The sequence below is a fragment of the Tupaia chinensis genome, unplaced genomic scaffold (genome assembly GCF_000334495.1).
Source record: "Tupaia chinensis unplaced genomic scaffold, TupChi_1.0 Scaffold000447_1, whole genome shotgun sequence".
NCBI classification, from domain to species: Eukaryota; Metazoa; Chordata; class Mammalia; order Scandentia; family Tupaiidae; genus Tupaia; species Tupaia belangeri.
Genome location: NW_006159952.1, coordinates 1,917,046 through 1,930,150, shown reverse-complemented (window position 1 = coordinate 1,930,150; position 13,105 = coordinate 1,917,046).

Below are 13,105 nucleotides of genomic sequence, written 5' to 3'. Positions count from 1 at the left end.
CCCTACTGATCAGGCAATGCTTCACTGGAGAATGAGCCCCACTGTCTACTTTCCCAGAGCTTGCATGAAACGATGTTGCCTATGGGAGTCTCAGAACATAAATATTGATCCTATCATAAATTTCTAATCACCCATCCCAAATATGCGGAAATTACTACCAATTCTACTTCCTTTCTCTAGTCAATCTACATTCCCACTTTCCCCAACAACTTCAAGTCCTCTCGTTTGTTTTTTTTTCTTTTTATTTATCTTTTGTTCTCCTTTAACCTTATTTGTGCTTACTCTGAGCCAAATACTATATCTCATATACTTATCATAACCACTTTGAAATATTTCCTCTGAAATGAGCCAAACCACCTAACTCTTACAGTGCTGAAATCCACACTCACCATCAGTCACTGAACATCTCCTCCTCTTTTGGTTTTCCTTATATCAGCAATTGGTGGATCATGGATCTAGCTGATCAGGCTAGAACATTTGGAGGCATCTTTACTATGACTCCTTCCTACTTACTTCCATATATTGTCACGTGTGACAGTTCTCTCCTAAATCTCTCACAAATGTGTTTAGTTTTCTCCAATTCTGCCACCATCACCTCAGGCCCTGCTACCATCATTTTTAACCTGTTTTTTGTTTTGTTTTGTGTTGTTTTGTTTTGTTTTGTAAGAATTGCTGTACTATATAGTTTTCTATGCTGTGAAGCAAATTACTATGAAATTAGCAGCTCAAACAATATTCATCTGTTATTTTACAGCTTTTGTAGTTCAGAACTTCATAAGGATTCTCTGCTCAGTGTTTTAGAAATTCGGACATTCAAATTAAAGTGATGGTTAGGCTGTTGTCTTTCTATCTTTTTGAAGAGAGATTTTTGCTATAGGATGTGTGCACTCACCAGAGAGACAGAGAGAGAGGAAGTGAGAAATCACCCCCCGGGGGAGGTCAAACCACAATATCTTTTCCTCCATTCCCTCAGGATTTGGGGCGTACACACACACACACACACACACACACACACACACCTGGTATGAGTTTCAAGCTTTCAGATCCAGGACCTGACTACTGTTGGCCATGTGGGGAGTCCAATGATTTAACCACTATGCCAGTTGCTGGCTGTTTGTCTGGAACTTAGACTGTTGAGAGAATTCTCTTCCACATGGCCTCAGGAATGAAGTCTCTGTGCTCTTGTCAATTATTGGTGAAGGGATGTTCTCAGTCCTTAGAACCTACCCTTATGTCCTTGCTAAGTGGTTATCTCCACAGGAAGTTTACAATTTAGATGTTTGTTTTTTGAGGGCCAGCAAAACAATATCTACTTTTCTGAATCTCTTTTTTTAGGAAAAGACTGAACACTTTTAAGAGGAGTCACTTGATTAGGTGGAAGCCCAGGATAAAGTCCCATTTGTTAATCTCAAAATCAACTAATTAACAACCTTAATTATATATTCAAAATCTTTGCCATGTAACATAGCCAAATCATGGAAGCAAATCCCATCACATTCAAAAGTCTTACCCATATTCAAGAGGAAAGAAATATATGAAAAGTATACATAAAGGAGTGAGGTCTTTGGGAGCCATATAAGAATTATTTATCATGGTGCCAAGTAGTACCAAAATGAATGACCCATCTTCATTCTATTCTCAAAGAATGTTGATTGACAAAATAAATTAAAATTTCCCACATGACTTTTTTTTACATTTAGTTTGAAAAGAAATGTAATCTTTCTAAAGAAATTAATTATATCTGTGTATGCATATTTATTATTTATGTTTTTGAAGGAGCAATTAGTAATGTCTTCCCTTTAGTAGGGTATATATGAGAAATATTACACAAGTGATGGCTTTGTTTTTCCATGGAAAGCAAATTTTCAATTTCGAACAGTTTAGAATAAATTGCTTAATCTTTTACTGTCACAAGGAACACAATCCTTTAAAAGTACATGAAAATATTTGCCAAAATGTGTTAATTGTAGGGTTTTTTAAAAGAAGAACTAACTATATTTTGACATGCTGTGAAAATTTGAAAGGCACTTTAGAATTCAGAATTGGAGATGTAACAAAATCTAATTGAACAGATAATAGCATAAAGTAAAACTGCAGAAACTGACTTGGACCAAAGAAATCTGTTTTAGCAAAAAAAAAAAAAAAAAAAAAAAAAAAAAATTGTAATTGGACTGTTTGATTTTACTTTTAATGTGATTAGTGTTTCTTTATAAAACTGCATAAGATATTTCCCAAGCTAAAATTAGAATATTAATTTGAATGAAAGAAGAAACATGTAGGGGAAAGAACTCCTGCCAAACCTGATGCCTACCAAACAGAGATTTGTATGGTTGTATGAAACTGATTCACTGAATTACCACATTTTTCAGATTGGACTTTCATATTATGTCTGTCTAGGTGTTCAGATTCAATATTCTAAGAAGTAAATTGAAGACACCCCCGCACCCAAGTATTGTGAAAGATACAACTCTGAACACCTTCTGTTCTCAAAGCTGTCAAACTTTCAAAGTACCAGGAGAGGAGGAAACGCTCTCAATAGTTACTGGTTATTTCTTATCTTAGAGATGTAGCTCACTAATTATAAACTAAGAAAATTCCTTTGTTAGCAGATATAGAGAATGATAGGATCGTTTTTTGGGTTATAAACATTTCTGTAACAAGTATGCATAAGAACTATTTCCCAAACAGGATTATTCTTAGATGTATCAAGTTCAAAATTGGAAGCCTATTATTAGGTGCTTATACATTTAAAATTGTTTAATCTTGATGGACTGATTATTTAGCATTATGTAATTTTTAAATTTCTACTAGTATTACCTGTTTTGATGTCTATTTGTTTCACATTGATATAACCACCCCAACTTTCTGTTGATTAAAATTTTCATGATGAATCTCATTTTCAGTCTTTTACTTTTAACCTTTTTATGGCCTTACATTTAAAGTAGATTTATTACCGATAGCATACAGATGGGTCTTAATGCTTCTTCGAATCTATCAATTTTTGCCTTTTAATTAGGTTGCTTAGATGTATATTTAGTGCATTATTGATATTATTGGATTGAAATTTCTCATCTTACTAGTTTTATACTGAACTGATTTTTATTTTTTGGTCCTTTTCTGTTCTTTTCTTCCTCTTCTTGGATTACTTTTGAATTTTCAAATGATTTTTATCTCTATAGTCAAGTTATTAATCATTTAAAAAATATTGCTAGTGGTCACGTAAAGGTTTACAGGACACCTTTTATTTACCAAAAGTAATCTGCAAATAATATTATTCCATTTCACATGCAATATAAGAATCTAGCAATCAACTTTCATTTTTCTCTCTTATTCTTTACTATTGTTATCATAGGTTTTTATCTCCACCTGGTATAAAATTAGCAATACGTTCTTACTATTTTGTTCTAGAAGTTAATTATCCTTTACCGAAATTAAAACAATGTAGTTAAATATTTATTCTTACTTTACAAAGGCTAAATGCTTCATTTCTTGTGTAGATCAACATTTCCAACAGGTAACATACTTCTGCCTGTAGGATTTACTCTGATATTTCTGGTAGTGCAAGTCTGCTGTTTATAAATTTTCTCAACTTTCGTTTTTCAGCAAATGCCTTTTTAAAAAGTTTATTTACTTCTGCAACTTCTTTGAAAAGTTACTTATTTGTTCAGTAAGTGAGAGAAGCAAAGAGGAAAGAGACAGAGATGAGGCCTTGCTCCATGATCTCAACTCCTCAGTCTGCCCCAAGATCAACCATCCACATAGCATGGGAACATGTGTGCCAGGACCATGCGTGCCTGGCACATGCGTGGAAGTGAAACAGGAACATTCCATGTGGGTCAGCCTTGCAGAATACTGCATTACTATTTTCGCCACCTTCATTTTAATTTTATAAAAGAATAAGTTCAGAAGCGGCATAGTTCTAGGGATGGTTATACCAGTAATTCGACAGCACCGTCCAACATCCAATTTCTTTCTATCTTTTTTTCTTTTAAAGAGAGTTTTTTGCTATAGGGCATATGTGCTCACTAGAGAAACTAAAAGACAGTAAGCAAGGAATCACTATCCAGGTGTTGGCCATGCTGCACGTGCACGTGCGCACGCGTGTACACACACACACACACACACACACACACACACAAACACGAGACCAGCGTGAGTTTCAAGCTGCTGGGTCCAGGACTTAAACTGCAGTAGACTATGTGGGAGTCCAGTGACATAACCATTGCACCATTGGCTGGTCCTGATTTCTTTCTTTCTGTTTTGCCATCCCAAGAGTTTTGCCTCTTGTCTTACCCCCTCACCAGAGTGGGATGACTAAACCAGACCAAAGAATCTTCTATTTATTTGTATAAAAACCTGAAAAAGAACATCTCTTCGTTTCTTCATCTTAACATGAAAGGCCAATTTTTCCCATTGTCTGTAGGCTTAGATTATATTACATAGCTACCTTTAAAATACTCTTTAGCAAGAACATTTTTAACTAATATTTTTCTCCTAAAATTCTACAGAAGCCCAGATCCTCCTTAATGTATCAGAATACCCAAATAAAAGCACAATTCTGAAAGTGTAGAACTTACCCACTGCGGAGACAACCAACAACGTTAGTTGCACCTGCCCTCCCTCATTTTTACTATTTCAACTACCTAAGAAATAGGTTTTTAAAATTTTGTTGGTTCATATTTTATCTCATAGAATGGCATTTGTTTGAGAAAACTGGTCTTAAGATATTTTTTTTCTGTCATTGTGACTCTTCTGTCATGTCATTACAGTCACACTAATGCTCTCAGGCTCTCTCCTCTCTTCTTCTTTCACCCTACTGATCAGGCAATGCTTCACTGGAGAATGAGCCCCACTGTCTACTTTCCCAGAGCTTGCATGAAACGATGTTGCCTATGGGAGTCTCAGAACATAAATATTGATCCTATCATAAATTTCTAATCACCCATCCCAAATATGCGGAAATTACTACCAATTCTACTTCCTTTCTCTAGTCAATCTACATTCCCACTTTCCCCAACAACTTCAAGTCCTCTCGTTTGTTTTTTTTTTTCTTTTTATTTATCTTTTGTTCTCCTTTAACCTTATTTGTGCTTACTCTGAGCCAAATACTATATCTCATATACTTATCATAACCACTTTGAAATATTTCCTCTGAAATGAGCCAAACCACCTAACTCTTACAGTGCTGAAATCCACACTCACCATCAGTCACTGAACATCTCCTCCTCTTTTGGTTTTCCTTATATCAGCAATTGGTGGATCATGGATCTAGCTGATCAGGCTAGAACATTTGGAGGCATCTTTACTATGACTCCTTCCTACTTACTTCCATATATTGTCACGTGTGACAGTTCTCTCCTAAATCTCTCACAAATGTGTTTAGTTTTCTCCAATTCTGCCACCATCACCTCAGGCCCTGCTACCATCATTTTTAACCTGTTTTTTGTTTTGTTTTGTGTTGTTTTGTTTTGTTTTGTAAGAATTGCTGTACTATATAGTTTTCTATGCTGTGAAGCAAATTACTATGAAATTAGCAGCTCAAACAATATTCATCTGTTATTTTACAGCTTTTGTAGTTCAGAACTTCATAAGGATTCTCTGCTCAGTGTTTTAGAAATTCGGACATTCAAATTAAAGTGATGGTTAGGCTGTTGTCTTTCTATCTTTTTGAAGAGAGATTTTTGCTATAGGATGTGTGCACTCACCAGAGAGACAGAGAGAGAGGAAGTGAGAAATCACCCCCCGGGGGAGGTCAAACCACAATATCTTTTCCTCCATTCCCTCAGGATTTGGGGCGTACACGCACACACACACACACACACACACACACACACACACACACACACACCTGGTATGAGTTTCAAGCTTTCAGATCCAGGACCTGACTACTGTTGGCCATGTGGGGAGTCCAATGATTTAACCACTATGCCAGTTGCTGACTGTTTGTCTGGAACTTAGACTGTTGAGAGAATTCTCTTCCACATGGCCTCAGGAATGAAGTCTCTGTGCTCTTGTCAATTATTGGTGAAGGGATGTTCTCAGTCCTTAGAACCTACCCTTATGTCCTTGCTAAGTGGTTATCTCCACAGGAAGTTTACAATTTAGATGTTTGTTTTTTGAGGGCCAGCAAAACAATATCTACTTTTCTGAATCTCTTTTTTTAGGAAAAGACTGAACACTTTTAAGAGGAGTCACTTGATTAGGTGGAAGCCCAGGATAAAGTCCCATTTGTTAATCTCAAAATCAACTAATTAACAACCTTAATTATATATTCAAAATCTTTGCCATGTAACATAGCCAAATCATGGAAGCAAATCCCATCACATTCAAAAGTCTTACCCATATTCAAGAGGAAAGAAATATATGAAAAGTATACATAAAGGAGTGAGGTCTTTGGGAGCCATATAAGAATTATTTATCATGGTGCCAAGTAGTACCAAAATGAATGACCCATCTTCATTCTATTCTCAAAGAATGTTGATTGACAAAATAAATTAAAATTTCCCACATGACTTTTTTTTACATTTAGTTTGAAAAGAAACGTAATCTTTCTAAAGAAATTAATTATATCTGTGCATGCATATTTATTATTTATGTTTTTGAAGGAGCAATTAGTAATGTCTTCCCTTTAGTAGAGTATATATGAGAAATATTACACAAGTGATGGCTTTGTTTTTCCATGGAAAGCAAATTTTCAATTTCGAACAGTTTAGAATAAATTGCTTAATCTTTTACTGTCACAAGGAACACAATCCTTTAAAAGTACATGAAAATATTTGCCAAAATGTGTTAATTGTAGGGTTTTTTAAAAGAAGAACTAACTATATTTTGACATGCTGTGAAAATTTGAAAGGCACTTTAGAATTCAGAATTGGAGATGTAACAAAATCTAATTGAACAGATAATAGCATAAAGTAAAACTGCAGAAACTGACTTGGACCAAAGAAATCTGTTTTAGCAAAAAAAAAAAAAAAAAAAAGAAAAAAATTGTAATTGGACTGTTTGATTTTACTTTTAATGTGATTAGTGTTTCTTTATAAAACTGCATAAGATATTTCCCAAGCTAAAATTAGAATATTAATTTGAATGAAAGAAGAAACATGTAGGGGAAAGAACTCCTGCCAAACCTGATGCCTACCAAACAGAGATTTGTATGGTTGTATGAAACTGATTCACTGAATTACCACATTTTTCAGATTGGACTTCCATATTATGTCTGTCTAGGTGTTCAGATTCAATATTCTAAGAAGTAAATTGAAGACACCCCCGCACCCAAGTATTGTGAAAGATACAACTCTGAACACCTTCTGTTCTCAAAGCTGTCAAACTTTCAAAGTACCAGAGGAGGAGGAAACGCTCTCAATAGTTACTGGTTATTTCTTATCTTAGAGATGTAGCTCACTAATTATAAACTAAGAAAATTCCTTTGTTAGCAGATATAGAGAATGATAGGATCGTTTTTTGGGTTATAAACATTTCTGTAACAAGTATGCATAAGAACTATTTCCCAAACAGGATTATTCTTAGATGTATCAAGTTCAAAATTGGAAGCCTATTATTAGGTGCTTATACATTTAAAATTGTTTAATCTTGATGGACTGATTATTTAGCATTATGTAATTTTTAAATTTCTACTAGTATTACCTGTTTTGATGTCTATTTGTTTCACATTGATATAACCACCCCAACTTTCTGTTGATTAAAATTTTCATGATGAATCTCATTTTCAGTCTTTTACTTTTAACCTTTTTATGGCCTTACATTTAAAGTAGATTTATTACCGATAGCATACAGATGGGTCTTAATGCTTCTTCGAATCTATCAATTTTTGCCTTTTAATTAGGTTGTTTAGATGTATATTTAGTGCATTATTGATATTATTGGATTGAAATTTCTCATCTTACTAGTTTTATACTGAACTGATTTTTATTTTTTGGTCCTTTTCTGTTCTTTTCTTCCTCTTCTTGGATTACTTTTGAATTTTCAAATGATTTTTATCTCTATAGTCAAGTTATTAATCATTTAAAAAATATTGCTAGTGGTCACGTAAAGGTTTACAGGACACCTTTTATTTACCAAAAGTAATCTGCAAATAATATTATTCCATTTCACATGCAATATAAGAATCTAGCAATCAACTTTCATTTTTCTCTCTTATTCTTTACTATTGTTATCATAGGTTTTTATCTCCACCTGGTATAAAATTAGCAATACGTTCTTACTATTTTGTTCTAGAAGTTAATTATCCTTTACCGAAATTAAAACAATGTAGTTAAATATTTATTCTTACTTTACAAAGGCTAAATGCTTCATTTCTTGTGTAGATCAACATTTCCAACAGGTAACATACTTCTGCCTGTAGGATTTACTCTGATATTTCTGGTAGTGCAAGTCTGCTGTTTATAAATTTTCTCAACTTTCGTTTTTCAGCAAATGCCTTTTTAAAAGGTTTATTTACTTCTGCAACTTCTTTGAAAAGTTACTTATTTGTTCAGTAAGTGAGAGAAGCAAAGAGGAAAGAGACAGAGATGAGGCCTTGCTCCATGATCTCAACTCCTCAGTCTGCCCCAAGATCAACCATCCACATAGCATGGGAACATGTGTGCCAGGACCATGCGTGCCTGGCACATGCGTGGAAGTGAAACAGGAACATTCCATGTGGGTCAGCCTTGCAGAATACTGCATTACTATTTTCGCCACCTTCATTTTAATTTTATAAAAGAATAAGTTCAGAAGCGGCATAGTTCTAGGGATGGTTATACCAGTAATTCGACAGCACCATCCAACATCCAATTTCTTTCTATCTTTTTTCTTTTAAAGAGAGAGTTTTTTGCTATAGGGCATATGTGCTCACTAGAGAAACTAAAAGACAGTAAGCAAGGAATCACTATCCAGGTGTTGGCCATGCTGCACGTGCACGTGCGCACGCGTGTACACACACACACACACACACACACACACACACAAACACGAGACCAGCGTGAGTTTCAAGCTGCTGGGTCCAGGACTTAAACTGCAGTAGACTATGTGGGAGTCCAGTGACATAACCATTGCACCATTGGCTGGTCCTGATTTCTTTCTTTCTGTTTTGCCATCCCAAGAGTTTTGCCTCTTGTCTTACCCCCTCACCAGAGTGGGATGACTAAACCAGTCCAAAGAATCTTCTATTTATTTGTATAAAAACCTGAAAAAGAACATCTCTTCGTTTCTTCATCTTAACATGAAAGGCCAATTTTTCCCATTGTCTGTAGGCTTAGATTATATTACATAGCTACCTTTAAAATACTCTTTAGCAAGAACATTTTTAACTAATATTTTTCTCCTAAAATTCTACAGAAGCCCAGATCCTCCTTAATGTATCAGAATACCCAAATAAAAGCACAATTCTGAAAGTGTAGAACTTACCCACTGCGGAGACAACCAACAACGTTAGTTGCACCTGCCCTCCCTCATTTTTACTATTTCAACTACCTAAGAAATAGGTTTTTAAAATTTTGTTGGTTCATATTTTATCTCATAGAATGGCATTTGTTTGAGAAAACTGGTCTTAAGATATTTTTTTTCTGTCATTGTGACTCTTCTGTCATGTGATTAGTGTTTCTTTATAAAACTACATAAGATATTCCCAATCTAAAATGAGAACATTCAATATGAATTAATGACATAATCAGTGGCCTATAAAACATTAGTGATTTTTATTTTGCTATAGGTTATACACATTCACCAGAGAGAGCCAGAGAAAGGGCCAACAACACCATGGTTTTCCCAGCCTGGTCTTGGTCATTAGAGTGGCTAGTGTCTCACTGACTGCTACATTACTGTAAAAAGCCATACACTGCCTTGAGATTAAGGGCTCTTAATTTGGGTTCCATCAACTATTGACAGTCTTCAGCTGCTCTGTAAGCCCTTGAGGTGCATATGTTTTGGGAAAAGAGAATACATAATGAATTTAAAAATTTCAAAGACATTAATAACATATCTCTCACTCCCATCCTTCAAAGAAGTACCTGAACCTCTGCCTTATATGGATATAGAAATGTAATTAGGATGCTCCAACTATTTGAGCAATTGTTAGGATAATTGGCAAATACAGAGTGTAAAAACATAATCACCTAAACCTATATTTCAATAAGCATAATCAGTAAAACATACATTAAAATAGAATTCTGGATTCCATGAACTGCATTTGTTGGTTATATCTGCCCAGAAGGAATAATACAGATAGGTTCATTCAATAAGTATTAATTGAGAGCCATTCTGTGCTATAGAATTAAGGAAAAGGTGTTTAAAAAAGAACAAAGATACAAAAACTAGAACAACAAACAGTGTCTCTGATAACTCATTACATACACAAATCTTTTTTTGTTGCATTCATATATTCCTTTATTTATTAATTTTTTTCTTAGAGAATTTTGGCATAGGGCGTGTATGCTCACTGGAAAGACTGAGAAAGACAGAGAGACAGAAAGCAAGAAATCACCCCCCGGGGAAATGGCCACGCTGCAATCGGCATAGGGTGTGTATGCTCACTGGAAAGACTAAGAGAGAGACAGAGAGACAGAAAGCAAGAAATCACCCCCCGGGGAAATGGCCACGCTGCAATCTCTTCTCCTCCATTCTCCTCTTGAGAATTTGGGCATGCACACATGAGTTTCAAGCCACGGGGTCCGGGACTTGAACCACGGTCTACTACGTGGGAGTTCAGCAACCATTATGCCATCTGCTGGTCTCACATCCATACATTTTTATCTAGGTCATAATTTAGACAAATATTCCATAAGGTTGACAAACATTGTATACTATTAGAAAGTAGCTATTTAAAGACTAATATAAATGATAAAAAATGGAAGTTATATTGTTTAGTCACAAAGTATATGTTACTATAAATAATGAACAGGCAAATTCTTAACTTTGGCAGGTATCAGGACTCATACATTCTCTGATAGCGAGTGTTGTCCTTAAAAAAGACTTGAATTAGTCTTATGCAATGTAATATTATTTTTTCTTTAATACTTCAAAGTTAATGTTAGAGGAAAAAAATAAATTCACTCTGCCACCAGTTATAGTACTCAATATTCTATGATATCTTAAATTGAGCATTTATTGTTGTTATGAAATATGTTTCTATACTTTATTTTTTGCATTTTGATTGCTATCTATCTAGAGAAATAAAAGTACTATATCAATAAAATACTCCATATGTCATTTGAATTTTATTTTATTTTCCCTTTGTTAAAGCCTAGCATAAGACCTTAGTTTTTATCTTAGACTGACAATGCTTGGGGGGTTTTATCTCCACTAATGAAACTACAGAAACAGATGGCAATATAAACAACAAAATATTCCTGCAAATTTGGGATAATTCAAAAGTATGCATGAATGTAAATGTAAAATATCCATAAACAATTTATACTCAGACCTTACTAAATGTAAATATTTATAGTGAAGGCTATATCAAGTCAAGTAGTCAAACATGCTTAATCATATTGTGATCTAAGCATTACGGCAATGTAGAATGATGAAAATAATGCAAGTTGCTGTTCTTACTCATGTATAGTGTGTCTATGAGCAGTACCATAGTTTCTTTTAAAGTAACTTAGTCTACACACTTGGGCAAAGATGTGATCGCCCGCTACTCTCCAAAAACAGCACTAGTGAATAAATTTATGCATAATTATAGGTTTTTTTTGACATCATTTTAGGTGAATGGAAAGCACAGAAGAAATGCTGCAGACAAGTGTATTTGTTATATACGAATACATACCCTCACAGTGACTCCGAGGAAAGTTTTAATTCCCACCACATAATGGTCCATTTGCCTCGAGTGTTTCAGAATGGTTCAATAATCACTAGCCATGTGTGTAGTTTGTTGAATTATTTAAGCTTATTTCCAGGGGGAAAAAAAAGACAGGGAGGAAGGCAACTGATTCAATGCAAATGAAAAGCTTTTGAAGCTCCCTATGGTGAAGATGTGATTACAGTCAGACAGTTAATAACCTAGACTTAGAAAAATCTGAAGGTTTTAAAACTGTCTGGCCAGTCAGTAAATGAGGTTTTTCCACACTATCGACCAACTGCCATGCGTTGTAATGGTTTCAGATCTGTTTGGAGCTGGAGTGGACCCACAAATGAAGCAAGAATACCACCCCCTGTACTTTTGATGATTAAGAAAAGTAGTTTGTAAACCTCAATGGTTTTCTTTTGGATCCGAGATGGAGCCGTTAGCACATACAGTTTACAGAGCCATGCATGATTAGTGCGGCTCTGAGAGCAAGCAGAGAGAACTCCAGTTGTTTGTTTGCAAAGTACCTAAATGTTGGGGTGGTGTTCTCTCCTTTAAGCTGACCAATACTCCTCAACCCAATGGGCATCCAATGCGTGTTGTATAACTGGAGAACGCAGCTGCCAGAAGAATTCCAGAGCAGTATTATTCTATCTGGATATCAGACCCCGTTGAAATAGGATTTGAAGACTTATGAACATATTTTACTAAAAATTAAAATCAGATGTGATTCCAAATTTGGAAACCTATGATTCTATTTTTATCTGCTACCCAAAATTCAATTGCCAATCTCTTAAAAAAATGATTTTATTTTTAAAAATATTCATTGAATATCCATCGGGTGCAAAATTCTCCTTGTCTACAAATCTCTTTGCAGAAATGATAGAAGGACACTTTAATGAGTTTCATAAAGATTCTTCGGTAATTAAGTGTTATAAGGTTGATTCAGGTGAAATTTTGCATCATTTTTACAGTGACCATGAAGAAATGTGAACTATGAGCTTGCTTTGAAAAAATAATACCAAGTGCTTTTCTGATTTGTGCAAAAATGACTACAAAATATGTAATGAGTTCTGTGAATACAATTTTCTCTGTAGACTCAAAACCTAACTTGGTTTCAGCTTCCCTACAATTATATGTCAGTTATTTTATTGTTAGCTAGAAGGATAATTTTTAAAAACTATTTTACCTCATAAGAGGTTTTGATGATCTTCTGTATTAATTTCCTTATCGAAATCTTCTCAGTTATTAAAACTACCCAGGATTTTGCCCTCAGGGCCAATGGCAGGCTGTTATAATACAGTTGTAGTAATCCTATTTTTG